Source organism: Cavia porcellus, unplaced genomic scaffold, assembly GCF_034190915.1.
Source record: "Cavia porcellus strain 051 isolate PalLab524CR breed Dunkin Hartley unplaced genomic scaffold, mCavPor4.1 scaffold_30, whole genome shotgun sequence".
NCBI classification, from domain to species: Eukaryota; Metazoa; Chordata; class Mammalia; order Rodentia; family Caviidae; genus Cavia; species Cavia porcellus.
The window spans coordinates 33,987,993-34,001,892 of NW_026947513.1; positions in this window are offsets into that span (position 1 = coordinate 33,987,993).

The window sequence follows — 13,900 nt, forward strand, 5'->3', positions numbered from 1 at the left end:
TTGTCATGAGAGTATCTTATTTCTCCATCAATTTTCAAAGATAATTTTGCAAAGTAGATCATTGTGGATTGGAAGTTGTTTTCTTTCAGGAGTTGAAATGCTTCACTTAAAGCTCTTCTAGATTTGAAGGGTAGTGTTAAGAAGTCTGCTAAGATTCTGATAGGTTTTGCTTCATAGGTGATCTGTTTCTTTATTCTGTCAGCTTTTAGTATTGTGCTTTTGTGCTGAATTTCTGTGATCTTAATTATATGTCTGGATGAAGACTTACTTTGGTTATAGCTTATTGGAGTTTTCTATGCTCCACTTATCTGAATATCAGATTCTTTTCTCATGTTGGGAAAATGTTCTGCTATTCTTTCTGTAAATATTCTTCTTATGTCATTTGTGTTGACCCCTATTTTTTTCTTTTACATCTGTCAATCTCATATTGTTTCTCTTTGCATCATCTTGCAGCTGTTGAATTGTTATTTCCTATTTTCTTGTTATTGTTAAGAGATCTTTTCCTTCATGATTATAAGCTTCCATCCTGTCTTCAAGATTTGAATGTCTATCTTCAGCTTCATTCAAGCTGTTTTGTTAGATTTTAATGAAATGTATTAATTTCCTGAAAATCTCTTTGAATCTGTCTCATGCATTCTAATTCTGTCTTATATTGTTCATTCAAGATTTCCATCACTTTTTATCTTCTTCTATTTTTTATCTGCCGCTGTTTTTTAAATCTAGATCTTCTTTAAATACATTCAACATTTCTTTCATAATCTTTGTCATTTCATTTTTTACCTGGGAGATTATTTGTGATCTGATTCCCTCTATGACTTCATGGGGTTGTTTCTCTACTTCAGTTGCTATCATTTCAAAAAGTTCAGTTGTGATTTCGAGTGTCTTCCATTTCTGTATCTCCTGGGTTTGTTCTCAGTGGACTGGAGGACTGAAACTGCAGTTTGCTCTTTTACTTTTTCATTTTCCTCTGAGACCTTTGTGGCTGGCCCCTACCCTACCGATGGATTGCACTGGGACAATGGGCTGGGAAGATCTTTGATCCTCCAGTACCTACTTGGCTAGCTGGTGTGTACTCCTAAAATATGGTGCCAGAGCCTGGCACTGTGATGAGAATAGCTTGAAACCTTCAGAATCTGTTGGCTAGCTTTGTACTATGAGTGCAACTCAAAATCTTCAAGACCCATCAGCTATGCTGGTTGCTTCTTGATGGATGGGTTTGGGGCTCTGGGATGGACAGGCTTCCGTACTTGTGTGACCTGTGAAGCTAGCTAGGTGTTCCCCCAATGGATTGCACTGGGGCTTTGAGCTCAGATCCTTCATGCAACTAGCAGGATGCACTCTTAGAGTGTGGTGCTGGGGTCTTGTGCATTGCTGGACAGAGTTCAGAACCCCTGGGACCCAGACAACTAGCCAGGATGCATCCCCTGTGTGTTGCAATGGGGCCTCATGACTGACTAGGTGGAGCTGAGAATCCCCAGAATCCATGGGGCTAGCTGGGACATATCCCTGAACTATGGTGCTGGGGCCTTGTGCTGTGATGGGTGGAGCTCAAAATACCAAGACCCATCAGCTATGCTGGTTGCTTCCTGATGGATGGCTCAGAGCTTCTGGGCTTGGCAGAGCTTGATATCACTGGGCCTTTTGAGGCATTCTCCCAAGTGATTGCACTGACATGCTGGGCTGGGCAGGGCTCGGATCCTCTGTGTAGCAAGCTGGGGCATGCTACAGGAGTGTGGCACTGGGGTCTTGTGCCTGGCTGGGTGGAGTTCAGAACCTCTGGGAACTGTTCAGAGTTGTTAACATTTGGTTGTTTATGATATTTGTCCCTTATTATTCTCTTAAAAAAGTAGCAATAATGAAAAATTTGTTTTGTCAAATTAGTCATTTTGTACAAATGAGAATGAGAAGTGGCCAGAATATATAATAATAAACACATGAAGACCAGGATATTTGTGTGCAATGTTTCTTTATTTACAGGAAGATTAGAAATGGCCAACATACATAATGATAAACATAAGGAACTGAATGCTCTGTAATAATGCTCTGTAATAATCTCTTTTGAACACACACACAGGTTTTCAATGCATATGGCAGTGAGATAGAGCACAAAAGTGACAAGAAATCCCTTTTGCAGGTTGAGTAAGATACAGTTATGCTGCCTAACTGTGCCTGTGACACAAACTGCCTAAATATTAATTGCACTTGAGACCTATAAAGGCAAATGACTTACTTCTTTTCAAATTTGACTTTTGTTATGTTATTAGTGTTTTGCATTGTCTGAATTGAAAGCCTGACCATTGTCTTGTATTTCAAAATGAGGACACTTTACCTAGCTACGACCCTTCCTCACCCTATAAGTTCCTGTGACAAGTTCGGCATACCCCAAGAAAACACCAGCACCATCACCCCAAGCAACAGCAAGGGGAGAAGTGGTATAAGCACCTTCCTGAGGTTCTGGCCCTCCTCTTAAAGCATCTGTTTTTTCTTATGCTTCATAGTTCATTGAGTTCTGCAAGCAATAGTACTGGCTCTACAGCAACCTCTACCAGTGAACGATCAATCTAGACCCTTAAATGCTGCTAAAATCCCCACTCCCACATACAAGAGGTGCACCAGCATGACCACATCCAAACCGAACTCATGATCTTTCTGATAAACTTTACTCTATTTTCTGTGCTGCCTATTCAATAAATAGATCTGCAGCCACCCTGTTACACAAGAGAGGTCTATGCATGACTCCTTTCCCTGCCATGCCTTCCCATACACAAGCTATCTCTCAGAACACTTTAATTCCATCACCTAAATATTACTTGATTATTTTTTTGTCTATCCTCTCTTATCTTAATCTAAATTATTATTAGATATTAACAAATGTTGCAGATAAAGATAAAAATCATTGAGAAAATTGAGAATGGGACTCAATTTTAAATGTAGTGGCTACAGGTCTTTCATGGAAGGAACCCCATTCATCAAGGAGCTAAAGAAGCTTGGGGACAGTTCACACAGGTCTTGAAAAAGAGTGTCCGAGACACAGGGAACAGTAAAAGTAAATGATCAGAGATATTATTCTGCCTGCATGCAGTCATTCATCACTCAGTAATAGGGACTTGTGCTGAATAATGCGCATTAGGAGGTTTAGTAAACCTACTGAGGTTTACTTACACAAACCTAAGTGGTGTAGTTTATGACTCATGTAGGCTACTTGGTGTGAGTGCGTATGTTTGTATGCAATATACACATATATATTTATGTGTGTCTATATGTATGCATGGAATTGTCTCTCTGCACATCACATCATATTGCCATAATGAGCAGAACAAGGTGACATTAAATCAGACACAAGGAAAACTGATTCAATCAAGGGACAGTAAATATAAGATATATGACTCTGCTGCTAGCACAACACCATATAATGTTTTACCATACATTAATTTTTTTATAAGTGGAAGTATTTATTTTTGTATACTTCAAAATAAAATAAAAAGTATTAGTAGATACAGAAACCAGTAACAGTCATTATATCATTATCAAGTGTTCTGTACCTATAATCAATATGCATTAGTTTGTTTTCATCAGAATCACCACAAACATTTGAGAAATGTGCCAACAACCTCACTAGACAATAGTTTTCAGCTCCACTATAATCTTCCGGGCCGACCATAGCGTATGCTTTATAGCTGACTGAAAGTTGTTATGTGGAGCATGACTATATTTGAAAAAGAGACAGAGAGCTCAGTATGGAGGAGCACAGTGAAGAGAAAAAGACCTGCAGGTAAACTTATGGTGGGAGAAAGGAAGTAGGTAGGAAAAAACAAACAAACAAACCAACAAACAGGTTAATGATTCTGTGTTGAATTTTCAAAGTAATGAACCGAACCCAAGTTATAATTACATGTAGTCCCAATCACCAGGATATTAATTTCTAAGAAACTTTGTGAGGAAAATGAAGGCTTTAACATTTTCATGTTGACAGTTTTTTAACAGATGATTATTTGGTTAACCCGAAGCTCTGAATCCAGATGCTGAATTTTAAATAGACAAGAAAGTGTTATTGGAGCAAAACCTTTATGCTCCAATCTTTTTGATTAGGCAGGGTAAGTCAGAGTTTACATTCAAGGCCAAACCCATTCTTTCTGTGACTGAGGATGGCATTCTCAATCTGTGAAATTTTCTGGATGTGGTTAATATAAAATGAAGCAAGAATAGACTTTACAGAGTGCGTTCAATACTCTGAATAAAACCAATACATTACAGTTACTAACTGGATAAAGATTTAGCTTAACCCCTGATGATTGATTCGAAACTTTTAAAATTTATTCAGGCATTTCCATTGTTAAAATGGTTATTCCTAGATAATTTTTCAAGGTCAAAATTAACATTTTAAGCAAGTATTTGGGCTATTTATAATTATGCTTTTAAAAATTGAAGTATCATTGCAGAAAACAGAAGCAGACAATATTTCAGAGATGAAAATTATGAAACAAGGTTGTGCAATGGGGATGCGATATACATGGTTTTAAAAATTATTTCCACAAACAATTTTTAACTTCATTAAAATTTTTAAGCTTTTACCAGGAATATCTTACCCCAAATTTTTCTGTGGGTGAGTTATTATCATAGAATGTGTTCTGTAAAAATTATAAAATGATACATGGTCAGATAACTTGGACATAGTTATATTTCCTGTTGGTTTTGGAGAAAGGCAAGGATATGTTGTATGCATAATACCAGCATGAAGAAGAGGACAGCCAGCCTATTGTGGGAAATGTGTCCCAGACTCTAATTTCAGTGTCAATCCATGTCATTAAGCTCTCATTATTTCCCACCGCCATTGTGCTAACGCTTGAACTCATTATCTTTCTACGTCTACACTTCGTCATTCACATCACCATAGGTAGCAAGTATGGACTTTATCTTCAAATTTGTGCAAATCCTTGTGAGCAGGTAAGAATAGATTCTAAACTTGGACATCAAAATCTGAACCTTCCTCAAATGGCACAGCCTCTCTCTGCAAAGTAATTTTTTTCTTAATTAGACACTTAATGTGAGTCCTGTCTTGGAGGAGGGCTGACAGCTTGTTACCTAGCGATGTTAATGCTGCCATGTGCCACAATGGGATGCCCTTCTACACTCCAGACCAAATATGCTGTGTGTGGTGCCAGATGCAAAATGAAAATTCAAGACTCAGTGTTTAAAAATTACTTAGTACTTCAGGATAGCAACAGTGAAATATTAACCTAACTATACAGTGCTTCTGAAGCAGGATCCTGTCTACTGTACAAGTTTATGTACTCTGTCCTAACACGCACCTCTCACTGAACAGAATTTAATGTGTCAAGGTATAAATCACATGTCCATTTGTATGAAAAACTTTCCCAAGTCTTTTCGATCAACATCAACCATTTTCCCCAATTAAATTACACTCTTAATTAGTATTCTTGGTACTCTCATATAGGTCAAGAATCTAAAGAAATGGACCAATGTGTGTTTATCCTCTATCTTTCTTCTTTCTTCCTAAGCCAATGCTTTATGCACACGTGATAAGATTACGTATGACCCTGTATATTATGTGAAATAGAAAAGAGAGTTCCTGTGTCTATATTGGAGACCTCCAAAAATGATAGAACTGGCTGTCGTAAGCCTCTTGATTTTTCATGGCTGTCCACAGCTTTGGGATTCAGCTCTGACAATAAACCTACGGCGCCAATATCAGTCATCTCTTCATTTTCTGTCTTCTCACAGTATAAAGGACTAATCAAGTGTTGGCTTCTATCGGTGAGATACTTGCTATGTATATAATGTTAGATAGACAAAACAAATCTTCAACTCTATAGTTGGAAAGAAAAAATAATAGTTAACATGGAAAATAAATGTAAAATATTTTTGTGGTGCTAGGGAGGGAACTTAGTGCACTGTCTGTAGCACCAGCTTTGTGAGCCAACAAGAGTTCTCTAAATAAAATAGGTTTATTCACATACGTCCCTAATAGATGGATGTGCTCAAGATCAGCTTATCACATTTAACAAAACCAGCCTAAATTCTTGAACACTTTTGTTCTCAGAGTCCATCTTTGCATTTAGTACAGTGTCTCTTTGTTTAACTACTTATAAAAATGATCCTAGATGAAAGTTTTACATTTTTCATAGATAACCAGACAACAGAAAAGTAAAACTACAGAGAAGGAAGAATGAAATCAGCCTAGAGAGAGACAAAGAATGATGAAATGTGTCTGGGAAGAACTGGCTTGGAAATGGAACTCAAAACAATGCATTCCTTCTCTATATAGGCATAGTGATGAGTTTACACATCATGAACAAAATGTGATCGCCCTTAAGATAGTTTTTTCTTGTAATTCCTGTAAGAACAGTCTGGGGGAAATACATATTCAGACCCAGATATAATAGTAGGTCTGGGATTTATTTTATAGGCCTAAAGCAAATGTGTTCACAGCTCAGTATCATTGAAAAAAAGAGCTTCAAATTGCTATCCCTATTTGCATCAAAGCATTATCACATGTTAAAAAAGTTAGTCAGGTAATGTAATTAAAATGTTATGAGCATCCAGAGTGGGTTATGTAAATCTAGATTCTAATGAACATGGGAAGAAGACAATTGGTTTACAGCATGGTGAAACCTAATGAAGTGAGCACAAACAACCTATTATTCAGGAACATCTATGAGGACCCAAAAGAAACAGTTTGTTCCTATTTGAAAAATGCCCTTGAAAATTCATCAGTTGACCTCACTGTATACATCAATAAATTCTGTTGTATTTGGAGAAAAGCCTGGGGAAATGAGGCATCATCAGAATACTAGCAATGTTTTTAAGGTCTGCAGCAGGGGAACAAATGCTATCATTGTGTAGAGGGTTCATGTTGTGCCACAGTGCAATTAGGTTTGGTGTGTTCTCATTTTCAATTAAAGTGATCAGTTTAATTCACTTTTCCTCCAGTTACTAACAAGGGAACTTTGATAATATTAAAGGCTTAGGCAGACTGTATAACCTTTGTAAGTCTTTAGGATATTGTTTCCATTCTCCTTTTTCCTCCATGTGAATATAACTCTTTCCTCACTGTAGATAAGAAACTAATTCTAGACAGACAGTGTTCACGAAGGGCTTACTGTGCATCAGAAAAGGTAAAAAAGTGAACATGCACAAGAGAGTGGAACATCATATTGGCAAAATTATAAGAAGATTGTGAGATACAGAAATTGAGGCTATTTACTGAAATTAAAGGAAGATTGTAGATATTCATGAACTCTACATCATGGAGCTTAATTTTACTATTAAATAACAGTCATACAATCAAATATATAAAGTAATTAGAACCCAACTTTATTAAGGCATTCTATTGCCAACATATGAGAAACTCTGCGTACCCCCCACCCCAGGGTCACTTATAACATGGAAGTGAGTGGAGTGGTTAAACAACAGGTCTGTAATCTAGTCACTTAGTTTGCAAATGAGGAGCAAATGAGGCAGGACATTTTGGAAGTGGGACTCAGGGAGAAGACAAATGCCTGGTCTCCTTATCTCCTTATCAGCAAGCTAATGACATACCTTCCCAGGAGGAAAAAATACAAAAGATTTTTGCTAGAACACCTGTCACCTGTCTAGGATTACTTAAGCTAAACAACCCTGAAATCTGTAAATTAAAAGGGCAGAGGATAAGCCATCATTTGTGCATAATGTGGAGATATTTCACCATCCAGATGTTACCTGCTATATAAATGAGGCGACAGAACACCTAGTTAGAAATGTCATCTCTCAGCCTGGGCCAACACATGCTTAGTTCCAAAAGAAAAGACCAGAGAGGCTGGAATAAAACCCCCCTCCCACCTCTTGTGCTATCCCATGTGCTTCACAATTGTGTTCTTGAGACTATTGGTAAAGGTGATAATGAGGAATATTTATACCTGCTGTGAGTCTTGTTTATAGTATGATCCTTTGCATTGTTTCAGGTAAAATAAAAAAACCTACACATTCTCATAAAAGATAAATCTTTCAGTAGTATTAAAACTTTAGGAATACAGAAAGTTTTTAATTTATCAGAAGCAATCTGTCTTTAGTGCCTTCTATACTCATTCCTTAGCTTGAGCTTCTTCACGTCTATATGTGTGCTGTTGCCTGTATAAGCAGAGATGAAGATAGCAATTGCATTTTGAGAGATGTAGTGATCTTAGGAAATTCATCATTCATCATGTTGGGAAGAAGGTAAGGTAGAATTGGAAGGATCTCTATTGGCATGTTAAAGTGGGTTGATAATTGTTTTTAAATTTGGTACTGTAAAACAATATCTGCTCTTACTAGTAGCCTGTCATCTCGCTATGCATTTATTGTATTAACAGTAAACTTCTTTTTCTTGCATGTTCACTGCTTTTATTTTCCCTTCCTTTGTCTTTAGAGTAGTACATGTCAAATTTGCTGTGTTCTTTTATATTTTTAACTGTCACCCAGTTTTTTCAAGAGAGCTGTATTTTCATTGTCCCCTAATCATTATATTTTGTTACCTTACAGTTTCTTTCTCTTTCTATATGCATACAGAGTTAAATATTTAGAGTATGTGTGTGTACAATTTATCTATGTCTATATCTATCTATCAAACACTATTTAGTTCAACCAATTTGATAGTTTAATTTCATCTATTTTAAGCACATTAGCTTTCTGTGGTAGTCTTTTAAATCAATCAGTCTATCATCTATCTATCTGTCTTCCTGTCTGTCTACCTCTCCACCATGATATCACCACAATCTATTTGTGAAGAACCAGAGATACAGAGAAATGTGGCATAATGAAAGCCAAGAAAAATGTGTTCATTCTCTAAATGTATTTCTGATTACTTTCACTAAATAAATCTTAGACTAAGATTTTACACTTCTTTATGTGATTCATTGATTATTGTACATTTCAATGCTAGACTCATAGTTTTTTGTTTACCTAACAAAATACACAGGCACTACTACACAATAGAAACTCAGTGTGTTGCTGAAGAAAATATATTTGTTGAATAAATCTTTATTCACAAGTTTGATCAACCTTGTGAAGCATTTTTCAAGTGTGAAAGAAGGTGTCAGAAAAGAATTTAAATGGACTTTGCAGTTAAAAGTGTCTTTTGACTGTACCAGAAAAGTTTTAATTGGGAATGTGAAATCCTACAATTTATACATAATAAGAGGTAAGGGTGTGGATACTGCATAAATCTTTAACTCATTTCAAGACTTTGACTGCAAATAGGCAATAAGTAAATTGAATCATTATTGAAATCAAGATATGATAAGTATTTTTAAAAATCTTACAGTAAAAGGCACATTGCCTGGTTATTCTCTTTGGTGTCTTTATGAGGTGTGATAATAAATACAGTGATTGCTGCGGGCCAGTGCCCTCCAACAAAAAGAAGCTCCTCCTTCCTTTTACTTACTAGATCTGGTACCACGTGAATTCTGATCCTCCCCATAGTGAAATGGCCATGATGATAAATGTTTTGGATTGATCCTGGACATTAAGGTAACACGGACAGTGCAAGCAAAGACACTCAAGAGAACTCTCAGGACTGCTTCAGAAAATAGCAGGAGTAACGGGATATGTATATTCAAAGAAGGCAAGTATTTGGGGATGTCAATAACAGCCTCATTTATTGTAATAAATACAATTTATTACTTTTAATTTAAACACTCCCTGTATTTTCTGATCCCACTTCACATCACAGTAGAGCATAAATTGAGACAAATGAGATGAAAGAAGTCAATTCTTAATTGTTCACCAAAAAGTTCAAGCTAATACAATCTCCTGTCTAGAACACTGCAGAAACTTTTTTTGAACAATTTACTTATACCTATTCTATTGGTTCTGATCTCCCTAAACATGGTGCCCTAGAGCTAATGGAGTAATTCTGCTCTTCTCTGTTTAAATTCTCCAATAATTTCCCCTTTACCTACAGCTGTAAACAAATTTCCCAAACATGTCTTGAAAGGTCCTGCAATCTCTGGTTTTTGTCTTCTTCTCAAACCAATTTCTTCTGCTTTTCCCCTTAATTTCACTAACACTGATTATACTAACACTGATCATTTTTAGAATCTTAGATTTGTTTTCTGATCTATTTTCATTTCTAGAACTTTTTTTCTTCTCCCTTGTCCAGTTAAGGTGTACAAATCTTCCCCATCTTAACTCAAAAGCTACATTCTTAGAGACTTTTTTCCCTAATTTCTCTGAAGACCTCACATTACGTCAATATGGCTGCTTAAAGCCATTAACTCATTTATAGTTATGTTTACTTGTTTGATTGATTTATTAATGTCTGACTCACCCAGCAGATCAGAGGCTCTGTCAAGGGAGGGTTCATGACCCTCTGGTCACCATAGTACTTCCAATATCCAGCATTATGAGCACAGTGCTCAGCACATTCATCTTGGTTGAGTAAATGAAAAATGTTCCTTAAAAGACTGCAAAGACAAATTTCAAAACACTTGAGAGAGAATTGAATATTCATTTAAAAAGTTTTTTCAGTGGTAGGGGAAGCAAAAATATGAATTTAATGCAAATTACTATCATGATGTGGTGGAAAGACCATAACATCCTCTTCTAATGATTCATATCAATATAAGGTAATTGTGGTGTGAAGTTTATAAAGAAAGTTAAAGTACTAAGTGGTTAAATTGGAGAAGAGAGAAAATTTCCTTAAAATCTGAAATAAAAATAAAGAAATGTACAAATTTCAATGATCCCTTTTTAAATCCTGATGGCCCCTGATGTTTTTAATAAACAGCTAAGTCTCAATATGGTTCTAGCCCCATTTTTCTTCTTTATCATTTATACTCCCACTCTAGGTGATGGAATTTTAGGCGCAGAAGGGAACCATCTGATAGAATTTTTGGCACGGCTAAACAGATAAGAAGTATGAAATAAAAGTGGCCTTTATTTTAAGAATGTGGAGAGAGACTCCATGATCCTCTGCGGTCTGGCATTCTCTCTGGCAGACACGTGGAGTGGGGGCATACATGTAGCTCAGGTTTGGGGTGGTAGCTAAGGGGCATTAGTGATGCACGGGTAGCCCATTCGAATTCATTTCATGCCACAGGTAAATTGCCTAGGGGCGGGGAAGGTAACCTCAAGATAGAGCCCCTTGGTTCCGCCTCCCAGCTTCCACCGGCTACAGTGTCTCATCTGGGGCAAACTCCTTTCACTGGCTGTTCATGAGATTGCCACTATTTTTCTAAATAGCTTTTCTAGACTTAATTCAAAACGCAAACCCTAACTACTTTGCAAAAGAAACAAACTATACAGTTTGTCAGAAAAGGCTCTGAATAAATCACAGTTTATTGCCATGAACCAGACTAAAGAGAAAACAGTGCAAAGCCTTAGGCTTTCTGACTAACAAGCAGCGGAATTGACACTAAATTTAAGTAAGGAGTGGACAGTGAGTTAATTAGCACAGTCTTATATATAAATAACAATATAAGTAAATTTCATTTCTCATTAATAATGTTTTTTACTAAACATACTTTTCTTTTTAAAATGTGCCAAGTAAATAGCATTTCTTATTAAAAAAAAAAAAACTTTACAAGTTAAACTTTGTAGCAAGAAAAAAATCTTCATAGAAACTTTCAAGATAAAAGAGGATATTAGTGAGGGCTTTTTTAAAATTCTAAGACAAAGTATATAGTAGTACAAACCATCTAACCTTATGATTCTAATATTTTATTAGTTGTGCCTTTATGTTAACTTGTATACATATTTATAGTTTAAATAACTTCTTTTATCTATTTAGCAAATGGTAATATCAAGAACTTTATATTTTCAGGACTGCTTATGAAAAATCTTGTTAATCTCTTTGATTGTTGAAATCATCATGGTTATTTGTTAATATTATTTTGATCTGGCTTACTGCTTTCATAAGAACATTAACCAAAATTAAAACAAGATTATTGTCTTAGTTATTTTATGCTTGTCACTGAGACAAAATACCTGAAGCCCAACGTTAGGAAAGGAAAGGTTTGTTTCTTACAATTTTGGGAGGTTTCAGTCCACACTCAGTTGGCTCCAAGACAGGCGGGCATGGCTGGCCTGCAGTTCATGGTGGCTGCAAACAGCAAGCCAGAACCAGCAAAGAGAAAGACACACCTTCTTCCTGCCATTACATCACATCCTGGCTCCACCCCTATGTGGGTGGAGCACTGATACCATCAATCCAAGCGCTAGACAATGAACCATCACAAATGAACAATGCAAACTCATGAGGCCTGGGGGACACAAACATAAACCATGACAATTATTTAGGGAAGCAAACAGTTTATGCGTTTATAAATTCAAATATATGAAAGAGATAGAGATATTCAACACTTTGCCTTTTTATTTTCACATAATGAATACCATCTTGAAAACCTTTGCACTTCATTATGTCTTGTCATGCTGTCTTTCCAACTCTTAATTTCCAACATGTACTCTATTTCTTTTGTCACGTACTCTATTTCTTTTTGGTATCCTAAAAGATAAACTTCTATGTTTCTTGTAAATTGTTTTGGAAAAAGTATTTCCCCAGCATTATTATGCATCAAATAAGCCAATTCTAATTGTTAGCCTCATTGTGAAACCTTGAAGAATGTCAATCTGCATGTTTCTTCTTACTCTACCATCTCCAGAAGAGTTTCCAATTTTGTGTAGTTAATAGACTTTGAAATATGAGTTCTGTGTGACAAGAAATATGTGGATATTCTTCTTTACCAATGGCTTATATTCTCATCCTTTACTAAGAACAAATTGAAAACCTCATGGTTTTATAGAAAAACTGCCCTAATAACTACAATATATGTAATGTAATTAAGTCCAGAAAAAATAAATATCCTCTTACTGATTTGTTCCTACACATAAGGCACATTTTATTTCCTTAATACATTTTACTTTCCATACATTGATAAAATTGTTGCATCAATCTTTTATTTTCGGCTGTCTCAAAATTTGCATAAAACAATCTAATCAACAAATGGATGAATGAACTGAACAGTTTTTCATAAAAGAGGTACAGATGGTCAGTAATATGAAAAATGTTTAACACTTTTGGCATCATGGAAATGTAAATCAAAACTTCGTTAAGGTTTCAGTATTCTTGGCTATCAGCAAGAACACAGAAAACAACAAATGCTGAGAAAGATGTGGAAGAAAAATGACCCCTTCTACACTGTTGGTGGGAATGTAAATTAGTACATTTGCTATATAAATCAGCGCTGAGGTTCCTTAAGAAGCTAAAACAAGGAGTTCCTTACCAATTAGGTATATAGCTCCTCAGTCTATATTCAAGGAATTATAATCAGCTTACTATAGGGATACCCACATATCCATGTTTACCATGGCATAATTCATACTCATCAAGTTATAGAAGCAGCTTAAGTGACCATCAATAGATGAAGGGATAAAGAAAATGTGATATATATATAGTGGAGCGTTATTCAGTCCAAAGAAGACTGAAATCATATCATTTTCAGGAAAACACCGAGGGATAGAGATTATTACTTTAACTGAAATAAGATAGATTTAGATAAATTTTTTTGTATTTTGTCAAATGTAGAATCTGAAAAGAATGAAAGAAAGAAAAAAGACAAATGGCAAGATAAAATTAGAAGAGAGACTTTTTAGAAAGAGGAAGGAGATGAATGAATATGCCACAATGGAACTCTTTATTTTGTACCATTAAAATGCACTAAATGAAGTTTTCATTAATTTCATTTGGGCAATATAAAAGATATGGCTTCTTAGAAGTATTGTATTTTCTGTATGAAAGTATATTTGAGCCATTATTCTTTGTAATTAAAGAATTCCCATTATGACTGCTCTTTCCTTTGCATTCAGTTACATTGTTTCATGCTCTGATATCCTGAGTGTTACATGGGTACTTAAAATGCTTCTCAAT